Genomic DNA, 22,050 nt, shown 5'->3' on the forward strand with positions numbered 1-22,050 from the left:
CTCTTTACATTTACAAAGATGCATTTGAAGAGAGTCATATTCAAACCATAAGAATAAACCAATCAACTAATAAATATATCATCAATCAATAGGTTAATACAATAAGAACTGATCAAATGATATAAATGTGAAAGTGGGAAGTATCAGAATTGACTGAAGTAAAGAATATATAAATTGATTTCTGGCCAACAGGCATGTAAAGACTCTATCCTGTCACTTACAAGAGTCCTCAAGAATCACCTGAAAAATAATGTAATTCATTATCAATATTTAGTCCTAGGTCTATTGCTTTTAAATTCATATTCCATAATGCTTCCTGTAATCTCAAGTTGAGCTCACAATTTTCCCCTTCTGATCAACCGGTATTGTCTCCAATATCTGAAATTAAAAGTTATGATGTATATTCTGTGCATTACAATCCAAGATGTGTATGGCAACAGGATATTTAAGTTCTCCCTGCTGAACTGCTTTAAAAGGTTCAGAAATGTTGTCTTGCAATGGTCTGATTTTGCTGCCAATGTATATTTTATGGCAATTACATATCAAAACATATACCACAGAGTTAGTACCACAATTAATGTTGCTTCTGATTTCATAGGTTGCACTGTTATTAGTGAAGTTGTTACCTTATCAACCGCTAGTCCATAGGTGCAGTCATGCCCACATTTGAAAAAAAAACCTTTCTAATTGATGATCACCAAGGCATTGTTGTCCTTGCTTCTGCATAACAGGGACTAATGATGTTTCTTAATGTTCGTCCCTTACAATAAGTGTGATACTGAGGTGAGAAGTTAAATATTTGTTAATTACAGTTTGCCCTGTCAGAAAATGCCAGTGTTTATTGAGTAGTCTACTGAGTTTATTGGCTTAATGTTCAGGATATTTCTTGTTTTTGTCTTTAATTGTAATACTTCTATCTGAATGCATTGGTTTCAAGTTTGCAGCCTTGATTATCCATCTCACAAACCCTCTCCTTGGAAACTTCTATTTAGTTTCAGGATTAGTCTCCAAAAAATCACAATATCTGCTGTGATTCCTCGTGGCCAAAGCAACTCCCTGAATGGAATAGGAACAAGTTGACTCTTTGCATGCCAGCTAGATGCACGTAATAAAGAATCACATGATTATTTTTATAATACATTTGACTTTGTAGTGTAATTTTTCCCAGTAGGGACTTGAGTCCCCTGCTGGGTCTGCCCACCAGGGTTGTAATTGGCAGTCAGACTACCTGGAATGCAGCGGTTCGAGTGTGGTGATCCTCAGATGGCCACACTCGTAATGAGGTCCTAAATTTGATTAATACTGCATAGATGTCTGATGGTATTAGTATAATATGTTCTAATTCCTCTTCCCCATATGCTTGTACCTTTTAGTTCACAACACATGGGTGATGGTTTATGATCCTGAGTAATTATATAGGTATTCTAAATATGTGGTTACCTCTTTTAGCCCCAATGAAGTTGGTTGGAAATAATGTATCCTATGACGAAACATGTATCAATGATTAAATGCTTTTCCCCTTTTTCTCAACCAAAACAAAATTGTGCTATATTTTGGCTATTTTTTCAGTTCCTTCCAGGAAATCCACAAATCCTGGGTGCCTTTAGAATCCACAAGTGTTGGAAAGTGGACTATTAGTAAGGGCAGGTAGGTACCTACAGTTAGTAATAGGAAACAAATTCACATTAGATCCAGTCAAAGTCTCAAAAAATGAATCCTTGCTCATCCCTTGGTAGCTTTTCCAACCTCTTCTGCCATGTGCAGCAGTGGTTGGATTAACGTATAGTAATTAAAATTACTTTATGTTAAAAAAACATAGAAATTCACTGAAAAAACAAAGGTTACAGGGACGTTATAGTTAGGATCTGAATTTACTCGTACAAAACCATAGAAATTCAGCAGTTATAGTTAGAGTTATTTCAAGTAACTATAACTTGCGCTCTAAGGTAACAATAACTAGTGCCTTTGCCATGCACAGCTAATTACTACACATATTATATCAATGATCATATCTCCTATGGCATCTTTGATATTGTCACTGCAACATTTTCATTAAAATTATTGATATGAAAATTGTGCAGGCCAAGAGTTATAGTTACCTTAGGGCACAAGTCATGGTCACTTGAAACACCTCTATAACGTCCCTGTAACCTTTGGCTTTTTTCAGTGAAAAAAAAAAATATATATATATATATATACATGTATATATATTTATATATATATATATATATATATACACATGTGTATCTATATAACATACTTGTGGTCACCGTTATTAGTTATAGTTAAGACCTAGTTTCCATAGAAAAAGCATTTTTTGACTTGCCGATATCTTTGGCTCAGTTTGACGAATCTTCACAAAAAAAGTGTGCCAAAGAATCTTGTTGTGCATGGGAATTTTTGGGGTGATCTGTCAAGCAGGGCAAAGAAAAAGGAGGGGTCAAAAAAGTGCATTTCCCAGTTCAATTTTAATAGGAGTTTTGAACATAAGCACAGTCCAAACCACTAGATGGAATTACACCAAGTTTGGCAGAAAGGTGCCTTTCGACGCAGGTTACCCTTTTTGTTATTTGGTGTAAATCCGTTCAGTAGTTTAAGAGAAATTTTGTATACCTAGAGGTACAAAGGCTTTGTGACTCCTCCCGATCTTGTGCAGGAATCTGAATGGCTGTCAACACTTTAACCAGAAGGTGTTGGCAGCCATTTTAAGACTTCAGTCAAGACTCAAAAACAAACCAAACAAATTAAGAAAAAGGGTCAGGGAACATTTGCCCTAAGCCCCTAGCCTTGGTCCAGGGGTCCCTCAGGCACTGCCCTCCCCCAGGGCTTAAAAGTTTTTTTTAAAATTTACGGTGAAATTTGCGAATATTCATGAATTTTGCGATGATTTTTAAAAAATTAACAAACGTGGTGTCCCACTCTTGCTTTTAATGGCATTGTGGAAAAATAGGAGGGCGCTGCACAGGGCCCCCCTCCTAGGATTTATCAAAGCTGCGCGGACTGCCACCTCCCTGGGGTACTGTATATTATATATGCAGGGGGTGCCCACCTCCCCAGGGCAAATGCTGTAAATTAAGTGCGGGGGCTCCGGGGACCACCACCTTCCCATGACAAATGTGTTTGAACTAATGTAGGGGGTCTTTGCAGCCCCCCTGCAGTCCGAGGGACTGGCACCGCCCGAGGCAAAAATAAAATAATGTAGGGAGTCTATCGCAGGCCCTGGGGCCTGCTACCTCCCTGGGCAACACACACAATGCATGGTGGACTGCTCGCCCCCTCCACGCCCTGGGGACCACCACCTACCTTGGGAACAGATAAAATAATAAAGGGGGTTCATCGCTAACTACCCAGACATTACAGCACTCATAACATCACTAAAAATATAAACGAAACATTAGTAGGCAAATTATTGATCAAACACTGCGCAGGGTGGGGTGCAGGATATAGTACCTTATGCTGCGAGTTATAGTTACTTGAAATAACTCTAACTACAACTTCTAAATGTCCATGTTTTTAAATTCTATTTCCTAACTATATTGTCCCTGTAACCTTTGTTTTTTTCAGTGAATATATATATATATATATACACATATACATATATAAATATACACACACGCACATATACACACAAACACAAACACATACACACACACTCACACACACAAATATATATATATATATATATATATATATATATATATATATATATTTATTTTATTGCCAGGCAGCAAAGATTTATACGGAATTAACAGGGGAAATCAATGCTTTGGGATCCCCCTTTTTTTTGCTCCCGGCTTGAGGGATCAGTGTGAAACTTTCCATGAAAAAGCTGCAGTTTATTTTTTGGGAACTGTTGTGCAGATTCGGCAAACAATGCCAACGTTATTAGCAAGACAATAACAGCTCCCCCTATGGAAACTCTCAATAACTTTAAAGTGATGAATATACATTGTATTTGATGTAAAACATACATAATGGTTCACTGTTTGATATGGACAAATATTGCCACTGATGGGTCCTAAAAACATTTACAAAAAGTGAACTCTCATATTTCAGTTTGATATTATGCACCACATACCCCCTTCATGAGATCCTGTTTAACAATCCTCACACTTGTCTGATTCTCTGATTCTGCCAAGTTGCGGTGACCTTTGTCAATGTTCCCCCTGGCAAGTGTCCTTGCTATAAGAACCAGGCAGGAGGGGTTGTCCCTTTCTCTCATTCACTATGGAGGTGCTACCTCACAAAATTGAAAGCTTGATGGTGAAGGGGATGAAATAGAAAAGTTGAAGCAACTTTTGTCTACTATTATTCCGGCATTGTAATTTTGCATATGCATGATTTGCTTAATAATAAGCCTAGGATATAAAAGTCTTAGAATAACGACCAACAAAATGACAATTTATTCATGTGATAAGTTCTGGCCCTCTGTAAGCTACATGAAATATTGTGGCCTAGATTTTGTCCCAAACTGTGGTTGGCTAACAATAAATATTGTTTGACTCCATTAAACTGAAACTCCTAAGATGTTTCAATACCTGACAGAACAACTATTTTTCTATTTTCATATCACAAAATTATTCTATTTCATGGCCATTGTTGGTAACTTGTACCAGAGAGAGAAGCAAAACGGACAACTTACCAATGTCATGGATGATCATCAAAAGAAATTAAGGTTTACTGATTTTTCATACTTTACTTTGCTGTGATAGTCTGTATTCAGGAACCATTATAAGTGTTGTGTAATATAGTTTTCTCATTCTTTATCGAATTCTCTATTAAATGCCCTTCATTTAAAGATGGGAAATATTATGAAAAGTCTGTTCATACCCTTTCTTGGCGTGTATCTCTTTTCTAACATACCTGTTCTCTACCAAGCAGGTTTAGTGCATGGATTATACATTTTCTTTATTTTTTTCACTCCAATTCCCCTCAGTATTTTGGGAAAGTTGGAGGAATAGGACCTTTTTATATCTCCATTATTGACCATAAATGTGATTTTGGTAAGTGTGTGAACTATCATAAATTGAAACCTTGAAAGTAATGGTTCCTCCTTTTTATTTAGAGTTGTGGGAACAGAAATACAATGTAGGCGCCTTAAAATTTTATCATTTTCCGCCTCAAATATATTAAAAAATTGATTGACATGGTCTAACAAACAAACAAACCCCTTATCAAAATGCACATCCTAACAAGATCAATATAGCTAACTGTCACAGAGCTAACAGTGACTGGAGGTGGTTGGAATCAGGTGTCTGGCTTTAATAACTCATGTTTTAATATGAGTGTACTTAGTGAAGGGCAAGACCTTCTTCACACTGGTTTTCTTTCTAGAACAATTCAAATTCTGGATATGAAAGAAGAATATTATGGCCAATAATACAATGTTTTTGGCCTGACAATGACAATTACAAGTCATACCACTAGCCTTCTTCCGGTTCATTTCACTTCTCTTCACTTTTTAAAAAGTCTGCTGGACTTTTTCCTTATTGACTTTCTCAAATGAGTTCCTAATGCTAAATCAATTTTGATTTTGCTTTCTTTATAAATACATCTTTTCAGTTCTCTATGACGTCGAATTTTGTCAGCAAAGTCCTCAATAGTGTAAAGCGAACAATAAGTGTGAGATGACACAGGTGTATCAGTCAGTCAGTCATAAAACTTTATTCAATTCAATGGCAAATCATAAAAGCACAAACTTAACACTTCATGATTCAAACAACCTTAAAAAACGTATTTTAAGGTGCACATACACACCAACCATTTTCTATCAGAAGTCATAAATAATTTTCTTGATGATGCAAAATTATAATATTATAAAGGGCACATTTTGTAAAAACAAATCTCTTAAGAAGGTAAGGAACCATATACATAGTTAAAATCGTTCCTGGGTGAAAAATACAAGTTACAAACCCATGAACCATAAAAGGCTGGTTTTACAAAAACAAATCTGTTAAAAGATTAAAACGCTTATATATGATCAAGTTCTTTCTAAGCAAGGAATAATAACTATAGGTGTAGGGGTACCTTAATATGCTAAAATTAGCCATACCGCTATCATATTGTCAGTGCTCCGCTTATAAAACTTAAAAATGCATAACATATTTCAGTAGACTCAAGAGAATATAGATAATTAAAACCTCCCCTGTATGAACATGGGCGATATCCCCTCAGAATAGGTAGCAAAAACTTGGATCTCAAGGATTTATAAAGTGCACAAAACAATATAAAATGTATTGTAGATTGATTGGATCAATTATTAGAAGGGCATGGGGCGAGGTTATCAGACCATCCACATTGGCTTGGAAAGGCTACCAAGAAGTGAACAAAGCCCAAGCGGAACCTACTTAAATGAAATCAATATTACAAATTCAGAAATAAAGCTAAATAAAACTGCAGTTGATTGCTAGGAAAGCTTGCATTGCCCAGGCTCAGTAAACTCCACTTACTTAGTAATTGTTGATGACATAAACTTGCCCTTGTGAGATATGTGGACCTAATTATAATTCATAGGTTTAGCTTGAGAAGGTATTTTAAGAGGATTGTCAAAAAGCTTGCTTAACCCTATCTCCCCAAAAACACATTTCAAGTATCTCAACCAAGGGATCTTCTCAGCCTTTGCCATGGAAAGACAGTCTCTATATAGATCTCGAAAAATCTAAGTCAGGGAAGCGCCAGATTTTGACCCATAGCAGCAGAGGAGCCAGACCAATGCGATCCTCAATGTACTCGAGGCCTAATTCTAAGTGGCAAAAAGGAGTCGAAGCACACCTTGGAGCCATCAACAGACTCTTAATAAATGTGTTCTCTGTTATTTTGAGCTTATTGCAACTACAAGGCCCCACACTTCCTCCCCATAAGTGGCAATAGAAAGGCATTTTGCATTGTAGAGCATCAGCAACTCCTTCACAGGTTTGTGGCCCAGTTTTGCTGCAAGGAGAAAGAGGGCCTCTTCCACTCTACTCATCTGTTTTGGTCTTAAAGTCACTAGCTAATCCCATGATAACTGTGAATTAAAGAGAATCCACAAGTAAGAGAAATTCTGGACTTTAGAAATGATCTTGTCCTATACCCCAAATTGTTTTGACTTTGTTGACTTGGAGCAACACACCATAACAAAAGACTTAGGGCCTCATTATGACCCTGGCGGGCGGCGGAGGCCGCCCGCCAGGATCCCGCCCTCCAAATTACCGCGCCGCGGTCAAAAGACCGCGGCGGGTATTACGAGTTTTCCCCTGGGCTGGCGGGCGGTTCCAGTTAAACCGCCCGCCAGCCCAGGGGAAAACGACCTTCCCACGAGGATGCCGGCTCGTAATCGAGCCGGCGGAGTGGGAAGGTGCGACGGGTGCTACTGCACCCGTCGCGTATTTCACTGTCTGCAAGGCAGACAGTGAAATACATTTTGGGGCCCTCTTACGGGGGCCCCTGCCGTGCCCATGCCATTGGCATGGGCACGGCAGGGGCCCCCAGGGGCCCCGCGACCCCCCCTACCGCCAACCTGTTCATGGCGGCTTTCCCGCCATGAACTGGATGGCGGTAGGGGGGGTCAGAATCCTCATGGCTGCGGAGCGCGCTCCGCAGCCATGGAGGATTCCAATGAGCAGCGGAAAGTCAGCGGGAGACCGCTGACTTTCCGCTTCTGACCGCGGCTGAACCGCCGCGGTCAGAATGCTCATTGGAGCACCGCCAGCCTGTCGGCGGTGCTCCCGTGGTCGGTGGCCCTGGCGGCCACCGGCCGCCAGGGTCAGAATGACCCTCTTATTGTGATTCACTTTTAAATCGAGAGATGATGTAAACTAGACAAAGGAATCATTGTTTTTGTGGAGACTCATTGCTGTCCTTGCTAATAGGACAGCATCATCTGCATATAGGAGGGTAGGAATAAAATCACCCCGAATTTTCAGGTAATCCAGTTTGTCTTCCAATAAAACTGCCGCTAGTCCATTTGTGTAAATAAGAAACAGAAAAAGGGCCAGAATGCAGCCCTGGCAGACTCCTTCCGTCAAAGATATCAAATGAATTTTCTCACTGTCAGTACCATATTGAATTCTAACTGAGGTTTGGGAGTGTAATCTTTGTAGGAGGATGACTAGGGGCTTCACAACCCCCCAGGTGTATCTAATTTCTCATAAAACATATTTAGTGGGATTCCATTACTGAGAAACAATTTCGCACAGTTTAATAGGATTTTTTTAAATTAATCACATTTACCATTTTATGGAAACCAATCCGTTTTCAAAAATAAATTGCATGCCTATTTTTCAAGGTGTGAATGCCAAGATGTAGGAGGCTGGCCTGGTTTGTAGTGGGTACCACAGGTACTTACACCTTATGGCAGGTCCAGTTATCCCTTATTAGTGCCATGTAGTCAGTGTCTAGAAGCCAGGCTGTCTAGAGGTAGCTGTAGGCAGAGCAGCCAAGGCTGAACTAGGAGACATACAAAGCTTTTGCAATACCACTGTAGTCACACAGTACTTACACTCAAGAAAAGACAATACTTAGAGTTAATAAAAAATAAAGGTACTTTATTTTAGTGACACAAGGCAAAAAATATCTTAGAGGCTATACTCCCTTAGGAGGTAAGAATTATACACAAAATATACACTAGACACCAAAATCAGGTAAGTCAACAGTCATGAAATAGTGCAAATAGTGAAAATCACAATAGGCTGCAAGGGGTCTAGGAGGAACACCCAGGGTATTGGGGTTCCAGGAGATCCCTATGGGCTGCAGCATTTCTTTTGCCACCCATAGGGAGCTCAGACAATTCTTACACAGGACTGCCACTGCAGCCTGAGTGAAATAACACCCACGTTATTTCACAGCCATTTTACACTGCACTTAAGTAACTTATAAGTCACCTATATGTCTAACCCTCACTTAGTGAAGGTTAGGTGCAAAGTTACTTAGTGTGAGGGCACCCTGGCACTAGCCAAGGCACCCCACATTGTTCATTGCAATTTCCCCAGACTTTGTGAGTGCAGGGACACCATTACACGTGTGAACTACATATAAGTCAATACCTATATGTAGCGTCACCATGGTAACTCCGAACATGGCCATGTAACATGTCTAGGATCATGGAATTGTCACCTCAATACCATTCTGGTATTGGGACAATTCCATGCATCCAAGGGTCTCCAGCATAGAGCCCGGGTACTGCCAAACTAACTTTCCGGGGTTTTCTCTGCAGCTACCGCTGCTGTCAACCCTCAGATAGGTTTCTGCCCCACTGGGGCCTGGGCAGCCCGGTCCCAGGAAGGCAGAACAAAGGATTTCCTCTGAGAGAGGGTGTCACACCCTCTCCCTTTAGAAATAGGTTTGAAGGGCCTGAGAGGAGTAGCCTCTCCTGGCCTCTGGAAATGCTTTGAAGGGCACAGATGGTGCCCTCCTTGCAAAAGCCAGTCTACACCAGTTTAGGGATCCCCCCAGCCCTGCTCTGACATGAAACTGGACAAAGGAAAGGGGAGTGACCACTCCCCTGACCAGCACCTCCCAGGGGGAGGTGCCCAGAGCTCCTCCAGTGTTTCCCAGACCTCTTCCATCTTGGATGCAGAGGTGTGAGGGCACGATGGACACCTCTGAGTGGCAAATGTCAGCAGGTGACGTCAGAGACCCCTCCTGATAGGTGCTTACCTTTCTCTGTAGCCAATCCTCCTCTGAGGGCTATTTAGGGTCTCTCCTGTGGGTTTCTCACCAGATAACAAATGCAAGAGCTCACCCGACGTCAGATCCCTTCCCTGATATGTGCTTACCTGGCTAGGTGACCAATCCCCCTTTCAGGGTTATTTAGAGTCTCTCAGCTGGGTGTTTCTTCAGGTTCGGATTGCAAGACTCCAGCAGTAATCCTCTTCATCCTTTACTTCAACTTCTACTGACAGAACCGCAGCTGAACCCTCTAGGAGCTCTACAAACTGCAACAAAGAAGCAAAGACGACTTCTGCAACATTGCTACTTCAGGTCTTGCCAGCAACTGCAACAGTTTCCAGGTCGTGCATCATCCGATGCCTGCCTGTCTTCAGCCTGAACCAGAAGAACCGAAGGAATCTCCAGTGGAGTGACAGAGTCACTTCCCTGCTTCAGCAGGCACCTCTCTGAAGGGACGACCGGTGGCGTGTGTCCCCTCTCCAGATGACAAGCAACACGGGTGGTGGATTAAAGTGACTCTGACAGTCCCAACGTCCAGCTGTCCAACTTTGGTGGAGGTAAGAGTTTGCCTCCTCACGCAAGGCAGTACCCCCTTGCTCCATGTGACTTGCAGTTGCCATCTTCCAAGAAGACCCCCAGCACTCCATCCTTCGATTTACAGCTTCCTGAGTGATTCTCCGACGGCATGGGCGTGGGTCTCCATTTGCACCTTCTTTGTCCCCGTGATGTGGGACTCCTGTGTGCGTTGCCTGGTTTTCTGAAGGCTCTCTGAGTTGTTGTGAGCCCCCTCTGTCTCCCCATCCTGGGTAGAGGCCACCAGGTCTCTCTGGTCCCAGGCAGTGCCATCTTCCGCTAACAGTGAGTTTTGCATGTGCCAAGGCTTGTTGATGGAATCCAGCAATGCAAACCGGATTACAATCATCCTTCGGGCGTGGGACATTTCTGCAACAACCAGGAACCCGCATCTGTCTTTTTGGGTGCATAACTGACTTTTTCTTCTCACCAGTGGTTCTTCTTTTGCACCTTCATCAGGTTAGCAGGGACTCCTGTTCTCCCTGGACTCTTCAGTAGTTCTTGGACTTGGTCCGCCTTTTCCACAGGTCTTCAGGTTCAGGAATCCATCTTTGGTGTCTTGCAGTCTCTTCTGGTTCTTGCATAGTCTTCTATCACAACTTCTTGTGTGTTTCAGGAAACTTACTGTGATTTACTCCAGTTTTCCTGGTCTCTCTGGTGGGTTCTATTACTTATCTTTGGTGTTTTCTTACACTCCCAGTGCCCCTCTACATGTTACACTTGCCTAGGTGGGAAACCGACTTTCGCATTCCACTATTTTAGTATATTGTTTGTGTTACCCCTAGGCCCTCTGCAATCTATTGTGGTTTTCACTATTTGCATTGTTTTCTGAATGTGCACTTACCTGTTTTTGGATACTAGGGTATATATTGTGTTTATTACTTACCTCCTAAGGGAATATAGTCTCTAAGGTATTTTTGGCATTTGTGTCACCAAAATAAAGAACCTTTATTTTTGTAACAATGCATATTTTCTTTCATGTGTGCGAGTACTGTGTGACTACAGTGATATTGCAAGAGCTTTGCATGTCTCCTAGTTCAGCATTAGCTGCTCTGTTAGCCTAGCTGCTAGATGTAGGATGCTGGCCTGACTTATAGAGGGTACCTTGTGGTACTTACACTGTGTGCCAGGTCCAGTTATCCCTTATTAGTAGATTAGAGGGGTTCTAGCAGCTTATCCTGATAGAGGTAGCTATAACAGAGCAGTTTAGGCTGAACTAGGAGACATTCAAAGCTCCTACTATGCCACTTATATCACTTAGCACTATATAACAAGAACACACAATACTCAGAGTTACTAAAAATAAAGGTACTTTATTTTTGTGACAATATGCCAAACGTATCTCAGAGGATATACTCCCTTAGGAGGTAAGTAATATACACAAAATATACACACAAGCCAAAATCAGGTAAGTAAACAGTTCGAAAAGTAGTGCAAACACTGTAGAACACAATAGAATGCAATAGGGAAAAATAGGCCTAGAGGCAACACAAATCATATACTCCAAAAGTGGAATGCAAACCACAAATGGCCTCCAGGCCTAGTGTATTGTGTAGAGGGTCTCTGGGAGAGTAAGAAAACACTAAGGGTGTCCAAGATACCCCTCCCGAAGTCCCTGAAAAGTAGGAGTAAAGTTACCCTACTACCCCAGAAACACAGTAAAGTCGAGATAAGGGATTCTGCAAGGACAACAACTGACTGCAAAGCACTGAAGATGGATTCCTGGACCTGAGGACCTGCAAAGGAAGAGGACCAAGTCCAAGAGTCACGCAAGTGTCCAGAGGGGGCAGGAGCCCACTAAACCCCAGATAAAGGTGCAAAAGGGCTGCCTCTGGGTGGAAGAAGCCAAAGATTCTGCAATGACGGAAGTTCCCAGGAACTTCTCCTTTGGTCAGAAGATGTCCCACGATGTGCTGGAGGACGCAGAGTTGTTTCGATGCAGAAATACCACAAGCAAGCCTTGCTAGCTGCAAGAGTCACAGTTGAAGGTTTTGGGTGCTGCCTGGGCCCAGGAAGGACCAGGAGGTCGCCCCTTGGAGGAGGAGACAGAGGGGGCACTCAGCAAGATGAAGAGCCCATGCTGAAGCAGGCAGCACCTACAGAAGCACCTGAGCAGGCATTCAGAAGATCTAGCATGACGGTTGACTCAGCACAACAAAAGAGGGTCCCACGAAGTCGGAGTCCAACTCAGCGAGTTGGGCAATGCAGGACTGAGTACTGGGGACCTGGGTTAGGCTGTGCACGAAGGAAGTCTAGCAACAGTGCCTAGAAGCCTGAGCAGCTGCAGTTCATGCAGTACACAGGATTACTATCTGGCGTGGGGAGGCAAGGACTTACCTCCACCAAATGTGGACAGAAGGGCCACTGGACTGTCGGGGACACTTGGATCCAGCTCCTGTGTTCCAGGGACCATGCTCGTCAAGATGAGAGGGGACCCAGAGGACCGGTGATGCAGAAGTTTGGTGCCTGCGTTGGCAGGGGGAAGATTCCGTTGACTCATGGGAGATTTCTTCTTGGCTTCCAGTGCAGGGTGAAGGCAGACAGCCCTCAGAGCATGCACCACCAGGAAACAGTTGAGAAAGCTGGCAGGATAAGGTGCTACAATGTTGTTGGTAGTCTTCTTGCTACTTTGTTGCGGTTTTGCAGGTATCCTGGAGCAGTCAGCGGTTAATCCTTGGCAGAAGTCGAAGAGGGAAGTGCAGAGGAACTCTGGTGAGCTCTTGCATTCGTTATCTGATGAGACACCCACAGGAGAGACCCTAAATAGCCCTCAGAGGAGGATTGGCTACAGAGAAAGGTAAGCACCTGTAAGGAGGGGTCTCTGACATCAGATGCTGGCACTGGCCACTCAGAGCTGTCCATTGTGCCCTCACACCACTGCATCCAAGATGGTAGAGGTCTGAGACACACTGAAGGAGCTCTGGGCACCTCCCCTTTGAGGTGCTGGTCAGGAGAGTTGTCACTCCCCTTTCCTTTGTCCAGTTTTGCGCCAGAGCAGGGCTGGGGGTATCCCTGAACCGGTGTAGACTGGCTTATGCATGGAGGGCACCATCTGTGTCCTTCAAAGCATTTCCAGAGGCCAGGAGAGGCTACTCCTCTCAGGCCCTTCACACCTATTTCCAAAGGGAGAGGGTGTAACACCCTCTCTCTGAGGAAATCCTTTGTTCTGCCTTCCTGGGACCGGGCTGTTCAGGCCCCAGGGGGGCAGAAACCTGTCTGAGGGTTGGCAGCAGCGGTAGCTGCAGAGAAAACCCCTGAAAGTTAGTTTGGCAGTACCCGGGCTCTATGCTGGAGACCCTGGGATGCATGGAATTGTACCCCCAGGAACAATTCCAGGATCCTAGGCATGTTACATGGCCATGTTCGGAGTTACCGTGCTACATATAGGTATTGACCTATATATAGTGCACGCGTGTAATGGTGTCCCCCCACTCACAAAGTCTGGGGAAATTGCCCTGAACAATGTGGGGGCACCTTGGCTAATGCCAGGGTGCCCTCACACTAAGCAACTCTGCACCTGACCTTCACTAAGTGAGGGTTAGTCATACAGGTGACTTATAAGGTCCTTAAGTGTAGTGTAAAACATCTGTGAAATAACGTGGACGTTATTTCACTCAGGCTGCAGTGGCAGTCCTGTGTAAAAATTGTCTGAGCTCCCTATGGTTGGCAAAAGAAATGCTGCAGCCCAGAGGGATCTACTGGAACCCCAATACCCTGGGTACCTAGGTACCATATACTAGGGAATTATAAGGGTGTTCCAGTGTGCCAATCAGAATTGGTAAAATTATTCACTAGCCTGCAGTGACAATTTTAAAAGCAGAGAGAGCATTAACACTGAGGTTCTGGTTAGCAGAGCCTCAGTGATACAGTTAGGCACCACACAGGGAACACATACCGGGCATACTTTATGAGCACTGGGGTCCTGACTAGCAGGGTCCCAGTGACACAGGCAAAAACAAACATACATACAGTAAAAATGGGGGTAACATGCCAGGCAAGATGGTACTTTCCTACACTAGACACTAATTACATTTCACTAATAATGGATAACAGGACCTGGAAAATGGTGCAGGTACCTTTGGTACCCACTACAAACTAGGCCAGCCTCCTACACCCACTACAACCAGGCCAGCCTCCTACAATGTGTAAAGTGGTTGTTCAGAACTTTGTACAATAACACAGTGAAAACACCACAAAAAGACAGCACACGGGTTCAGAAAAATAGAGAATAATTATCTGAATAAAATACTGTTGAAACAATAAAAATCCAATGTAAACAAGAAAAGGTATGAATTTTTAAAGATTAAATCCAATTAAAGCACCTAGAAAACACAAAAGCTCCAACTGTGGCTATCATAGTGTCATTCCCAATAATCCGACACCACCGGTGCCAGTCATGGAGCCACACGGACCCCCAGGTATAGTACCTTTTAAAAAAGACAGAGGACATTGCACGGAGTTGGAAAGAAGCGTCACTAGAGTCGATGCAGCGTCAGTCCCTTACGGCTTCTAAAGAGAGAGGCACCGGTTCCGCACTGCGAAACAGGTGGAGGTGAGGCGTCGGTCCGTCTGGATGCAGGGAGAGATGGTGCGGCGGTGTCCATTATGCTTCGATTCCTTGTGACCCGGCGGAGTCGCTGGTTTCAGTCTGTCAGGACTTGATATGTCGACTTTGCAGAGCCACGATGACCTTGAGTGACGTCAGCCGCTGCAACGTCAGACTTGCGTTGCTGAAGTCGTTCCGGAGTTGCTGGAGTCGGGTACTAGCAAAAAGCTTGCAGATGCAGTCTTTGCAGTCCCTGAGACTTCAGAACAGGAGTCAAGCTCAATCCAAGCCCTTGGAGAGCACTTTTAGGGAAAGGGAGTGTCCCTCCAGCACAGTCAGAGGCCAGCAGGGCAGCAGGGCAACAGAAGGGCAGCAGTCCTTCTCAGCAAAGCAGTCCAGAGAGTCCTTTGGGCAGCAATGCAGGTCTTCTGACAGAGTTCAGGCTCAGGTCCTGAAGTATGTGAGTTGGTGTGGTCAGAGACGCAGTTTATGTGCCCAAAAATGCCTTTGAAGTGGGGGAGACTTCAAAGAGTGGCTTTGAAGTGTACAAGTTACCCTTTTAGCCCAGTCCTGTCTGCCAGGATCCTTTGTGTGAGGGCAGGCCACTGGCCTTTGAAATATAAGTGTCAGGCCCTCCAGACTTCCAGCCTAGGATGACCCATTTAGTATGCAGATGAATACAGATGTGACTGATTGTCCTGTGTTTGTGGTTGTCTGGGTGAAGTGCACAAGGGAGCTGTCAACACGCACAGACCAGATGCTGATTGGAGACAGTCTGCAAGGCACAGATGGTTTTAATTGCAGAGAAAAGCTCACTGTCTAAAAGTGGCATTTCTAAAATAGTAATATAAAATCTAACCTCACCAATAGCCTGGATTTTCTATTACCATTCTGGTCATACTAAATATGACCTGATTACCCCTTTCAGATCAGAATCTACCACTCAAAAGGTATATGAGACTAGTCCTAATGCTAGTCTATGAAAGCAGGCCTCACAGTAGTGAAAAACAAATGTAGGAGTTTTTCTCTACGAAGACATATAAAAACACATATGTACATGTCCTGCCTTTTAACTTCATAGCACCCTGCCCTATGGATTACCTAGGGCCTCCCTTAGGGGTGACTTATATGTAGAAAAAATGTAGTTTAAGGCTTGGCAAGAACTGTTAAGTGCTAAGTCGAAGTGGAAGTGGCAGTGAAACTGCACACACAGGCCTTGCAATGGCAGGTCTGAGACATGGTTAAGGGTCAACTTATGTGGGTGGCACAATCAGTGCTGAAAGCCCACTTCTAGCATTTATTTACAGGCCCTGGGCAAATGTAGTGCACTTTACTAGGGACTTACAAGTAAATCAAATATGCCAATTGGGTATGAACCAATGTTATCACATTTAAGGGAGAGAGCATATTCACTTTAGTACTGGTAAGCAGTGGTAAAGTGCGCAGAGTCCTAAAACCAGCATAAAAAGTGTCAGAATAGTGGAGGGAGGCAGGCAAAAAGTTGGGGGATGACCACCCTAAGGCTGTCAGGTCTAACACCCCCCTGAGTGTTTGTCTCAATTTGTGATGGCTTTTTCCACCAATTTAAGTACATTTTGTATTTCATTGCGGCAATTTCAAATGTAAACTGTTTTTTTTGCAGACCTAAGTGGCAGAATGTGTTTTGACTTAACGTTGTGCATCAAGTGCAACATGACATCCTGTCAGTATTCAATTGTGGTCGATTATTTTCTGTATGTGATGTGTGAGGGATCAGAATAGTATTGTATTCTTACCCAATGCTTATGCTGTCATAAGTCATAAAGTTAGTTCAGTGACTGCTAATCAGTGCATTTTTTATTTTCTTCACAGAAGTCAATAACATGGTGCAGCAAATCGTGAACGTCCTGCTCTTTACCTGATTCCGAGGAACGCATGTGTGCTCTTTCTTTTTAGATTCAAGCATTTCCAGTCAAATAGAAAATAATTTCGTGCTTAATTCAATCATGCTATTTTGGGGGTGCATTGGAAAACATCAATAAAGCACTACTCTAAGGATAATTGTGCATTGGGTGTGCATTGCAAATAATAAATAAAACAATCTTCTAAAGATGTGTGTGCATTGGAAAAAAACAATAAAACATTATTCTAAAGATGAATGTGCATTGGGTCTGCACTGGAAAAAAATCACTAAAGCATTCTTCTAAAGAGAAATAGTTGTTTTTCACAACACCTCAGGTGTAATTTCATTGCCTATCCTGTTCAGTGTGTAGGAGCCTACACAGTAGCACATTTACCCATACTCCCTCATAGTACTATGGTCTTCTACTCTCTCTTCATATTGGTACAACACACCAACACAACACTCCATAAAATCACACGTACATGGTGTCCTCCATGACGTATTCCGTGACAAATTGCAAATAATCTGCATTGTCATATCCTGAATGTTCGCCGGCATCTTTAACCTCTTGTCTAAACACCAGCACGACAGGACCAGCAGTACACTTGACGACAGTACTATAGGCATGATACTATCTTTTTAATAATAGTACCACCGGATTCCTGACAGTAACCTCCTCCAGCAACAAGCGGACCGATACGTGCTGCACTGATGTGTATAACCCTACGACCAGTGGCATAGCCAATGTGTCATGGGTCCTAGTGCAAGGAAGGGAATGGGCCCTCCGGCTGCTGTTTGGACTGTGAAATACAGAACTAATCAGGATTCAATGGGTGACTCAGGCCTCTGGGCCCGCGTTTCACTACGCCTGCAGCTCCATTGGAAGCTACACCCCTGCCTAATACACGGCCTCTGGTTCCGCTCACCATTTTACCCAAGTGGTCCCTACAAACCATACGGAACCCTTCAACTCTGTGTGATTTGTGCTACTCAGGCCCTGATTTATACTTCTTGACGCAAAACTACGCTAATGCAGTTTTGCGTCAAAAAGCTTAGCGTTGACTAGTGCCATTTTGTAATGCCACCCGGGCATCATATTTATACTATGACGTTGGGTGGCGCTAAAAATAAGTTCAAGTCATTTTTACCAATGTTATACATTGCGCCTTGTCGTAAGGCAAAATGCCGTTAATGGAGGAAATACCGACTCTAATACGAAATCTAATTTCTCTTACGAAATGTAAACGCGACGCAAAACGTAAATGCACCATTTTTGCCCGCAATAGTGTCAAATACCGACACTAACGGAGAAAACAGTGCAAAGTAGAGGCAAAATGGAGCCAGGAAGCCAGGAGAGTCCCCAGAGAGACCCCAATCAGCCAGGTACCAGCCAGGAGGACACAGCCAAGACCCAGGGGAGGGAGAAGAAAAAGAGAAAGTGTTGTTTCAGTGCAGATGAGAATGAAATACTGGTGAGAGAGGTGACGGAGCATCAAAATTAACTCTTTGTCACATCAAAATTGCTATTTGAAAGGAGAGAGGCAATTTGGCAGCAGATAGTGGATAAGATTAACAGTGTTGCAGAGGTCAGGAGAACCGTAACTGAGTGCAAGAAATGCTGGCATGACTGCAAGCGAAGGACAAAAGAAAAATGGCACGGAACAGGAAGGCAGCACTGCAAACTGGAGGTGGGAGTCTGGCACCACAAGAGGACTTGGACGAGATGGAGGAGATGGTTGCAGCGGTCATCCCGGAGGAAATCGTCACAGGAATCACAGGACAGCACAGGTTACCAGGAAACACCACAAATGCAGGGTAAGTTGCGTGGGGGAAATTTATGCAAAAAATGTCAAGTTCAAGAAGAGGGAGGCACATAGGGCTCACACAATGCATTTCAAAGGAGTGCAGAGGGACACAATGCACGTTAAGCAATTGCACCATGCTGACATAAGCTACACATGTACCTACGCCTTGGTAGTGCCATGCACCATAACACATACACAACCTGGACATATGTTGAACGCCAGGCCTAAATACCTACATGTACATATGCAGCACATGGGATACATGGCATGTATAATCACTGTGCCACTGGTTGTGTCATCACAACTTCCCTTGCATCATATCAACACTACCAACATGACCAAGACCTCTGAGACTAGGTAGTCAGTCAATACCATTCCTGGGGTAACGTCATGATGGTGTCCTTTGCAGTAACACCTTGAAACTGCCTTGCCTCACTGCCCAAACGCATGTGTGCTGCATCTCACAGCACAAAAGTCATTGCAACTGTCCCAACAGTACCCAGACATGTGCCGGTAGCACCACCACACCGCACATTGACAACACGTGCACATGAGGCAGACACCACTCCATCATGCAGTCAGGGTGCCCCCTGGGTGCAGGGAACAATGAACTGAACAGGCGCTGGGGGAATAGCAGGCTGGTCCTGTATTATTTGTAACATGCGACTAACCAGACCAACTAAACTGCCGTAGTGTTGAACCACACATCTTGATGCTAAACTGAAATGTGCTACTACAGAAAATATGTACCACAGATAGCAAACAGTAGGTCACAACAGTCACAGGCTGAGCCCACAACTACTCTGACACAACCATGTGGTACACATATGAATGGGGAAATAAACACTGTTGGAAAATGGGTTATTGGTAAGGGCAGGTAGGTACCTACACCTAGCAACAAGCCACTAACCTCCACCTAGGTACAGTTAGGTCTCAGTAAATTAATCCCAGCTCAACCCTTGGTAGCTTGGCAACGAGCGTCAAGGCTTAACTTAGGAGACAGTGTGTAAAGCATTCAAATATCACAAAACAGTAATTAAATAAAACACAGGAAACAGTTTAAAAATCCAAAACCAATTTATAAAAATAGTTTATATTTTTATCTTTAAAATGACACAAAAACGATTAAAATCGGTTCAGGGGAACCGGAGATATGAATTTTTAAAGTATTATTATTTTTCTAGCGCTTAGAAACAAAAAGCGCCAATCGGGTCATCTGGTTGCACCAGGACCGGGACAAAGTCAAAGTTTCAGGCCGACCGCGATGGAGCCCTGCTCGGCTACAAGTCGCGGGAGGCCTCGGTTGAAAAGTTACCTTCTGACTTAGTCTTTATTTTGAAGTTTTTTCTTCACCGGGACGAACCTGCCAGTTGAATCCGACCTCCTGGAGCCCTTGTCCGGATACGCGATGTGGGTTTCCTCGGTGGTGATTTCTACCTTCGGACTTAGTCGTTTTTTCGTGATGAAAATCCTTCGACCGGGGTAAACCTGGATCTTGATCCGACGTCCGTGGAGCCCTTCTCGGATACGATGGCTGGGAGGTCCCGGTCAACTTTTTACGTTCGGACTTAGTCTCTTTTTTGGATGTTTTTCTTTACCGGGACGAACCACGAAGTCAGGCCGGGTCGCGGTTGAGGCAAGCCGGCTAGAATTTCCGCGGCGGGTCGGTCCCTCTCTGGAGCTTTTTTACAAAATTTGTCAAATCTTCTCCAAACTTCTGGGGCTTCACCCAGATGTTCTTTTAAGGTTCTTTTGGGGTCCACAGCTCACCCCAAGGGTCCAGAAGTTCTGTGATGGTCCTTGGGGGGTGCGGACTTCAACTCCCAGAATGCACCTGGCGCAAACTCCTTTTGGGCCACTGGGCAGTGGTCAACTGGTCTCTTTTTTAGGAGTTGGTGCAGGGGACTCTGGATAGCAATTTTTCACCTGTAGCAAACAGGGAGTCCCTCCTTGAACCAGTTGAAGCCAGGCAAAGTCCTTCTTGTGGTGAAGCCCAAGTGTGCAGCTGGTGCAGTCCTTCTGAGTGCAGGGTCCAGGTGCAGGCCAGGGGTCCAGCAGGGCAGTCCTTCTTCTCCTTAAGTTCCTTCTTCTTGAAAGTTGGCGGGGATCTGAGGTGTGGGGGCAGGTCTGCCAGTTTTATTCTTGCTCCTGGGTGAAAAGCAGGGGGGCCCTGGTTCTCCAATCAGGTACAGGGGCGTCCCCTGTGATGACCACTTCCTGGGAAGTGTGGCAAAAATCCATCCCAAAAGGCAACAGTCTCTAAAAATCCAACATGGCTGAATCTGATTTTTGGAGGTTACATCTGGCTGAGCCCACCCACTGGTGTGGCTAAAAATCATAACACACCCCTCTCCTGCCCTCTCCTAATCTAATCAAGGGGGCACCTAGCTGTCTGGGGTTGCAGGATGTGGGGGTGTTGCTGGGTGCTCCAGATGTCCTTCTCTGCCTTTGAAGACCAGTTTGGCAGCCCTCCCCCTTCCTGCCTCACCATCTGCTGAGGGGAGATTCTCTCCCCCAAGCACATTCCTTTGTGTGAAGCCAGGCCACTTCACACCTCATCAAAGTAGCCTGGCAGAAGCTGCTGCAGGCTGGCCAATCAGAGCACAGCAGCAAAAACAATGCAGAGCTGAAATTGGCAACTTTTTAGGTAAAGTCTAAACTTTTTACCTGAACAAGTTATGTTAAATCCAACAACTGGAAGTTGTGGGATTTATTACAACAATTAATTTGATACCAAATTCTTGGTATGTAACATTTAAGGAGACTTTAAAATTTAAAATAAAGTCTGCCCATTCTAGCCTATGAAGGCCATTTACTTCAATGAGGGAAAAACGAATTTGGCTGTTTTTACCTCACCAGGGCTTATAAATCTATTTTTATAAAGTCCCTGCTTATAGTTACATGGCACCCAGCCCTAGGGGCACACAGGGCACACCTTAGGGGTGACTTATATGTAAAAATAAGGTAGTTTAAGACTTTGGAAGTACCTTTAATTCCAAAGTCGAATTTGCATATAACTTTAATTTAAAAGCAGCCAGCAAGGCAGGCTTGCTTTTAAAATGACACTGGGCACCTCAGCAGTGCACCTAGGTGTGCACCACCTATGCTGTGGTCCCTAAACCTACATGCCCTACCATATACTAGGGACTTATAGGTAGGTTAACTTAGCCAATTATAATTAGCCTAATTTGCATATCCATTTTACACAGAGCACAGGCCCTGGGACTGGTTAGCAGTACCCAGGGCACAGCCAAGAGTCAGTAACCACCAGTACCTATCCAAAAAGAGTGGGGGTGATCAGGCAAAAAAGGAGGACTTTCCTACACTGCCCCCCCCAGATGAAAGGTGATGGGTACTAACCTACACCCTGGTAGTCCTCATCAGCTAAATGGAAAAACCTGGAAAGGCCATCTGCATTGGCATGGGCAGTCCCAGGTCTGTGCTCCACTGTGAAGTCCATCCCCTGTAGGGAAATGGACCACCTTAACAGTTTTTGGTTTTCCCCCCTCATCTGCATCAACCATCTGAGAGGTCTGTGGTCAGTTTGTACACGGAAGTGAGTGCCAAACAAGTAAGGCCTCAACTTCTTCAGGGAC

General features: G+C 44.0%; 1 protein-coding gene across 1 annotated transcript in view; it reads left to right on the forward strand.

Moving 5' to 3' along the window:
* LOC138249254 (trefoil factor 2-like) overlaps positions 1-16,807 on the forward strand; it is a 107,196-nt gene extending 90,389 nt beyond the window's left edge. The window contains exon 5 of the mRNA XM_069203225.1: positions 16,619-16,807. The gene's annotated coding sequence lies outside the window, so the exon portion shown is untranslated. The remainder of the gene's footprint in view (positions 1-16,618) is intronic.
* Positions 16,808-22,050: the final 5,243 nt, after the last annotated feature.

Source organism: Pleurodeles waltl, chromosome 8, assembly GCF_031143425.1.
Source record: "Pleurodeles waltl isolate 20211129_DDA chromosome 8, aPleWal1.hap1.20221129, whole genome shotgun sequence".
NCBI classification, from domain to species: Eukaryota; Metazoa; Chordata; class Amphibia; order Caudata; family Salamandridae; genus Pleurodeles; species Pleurodeles waltl.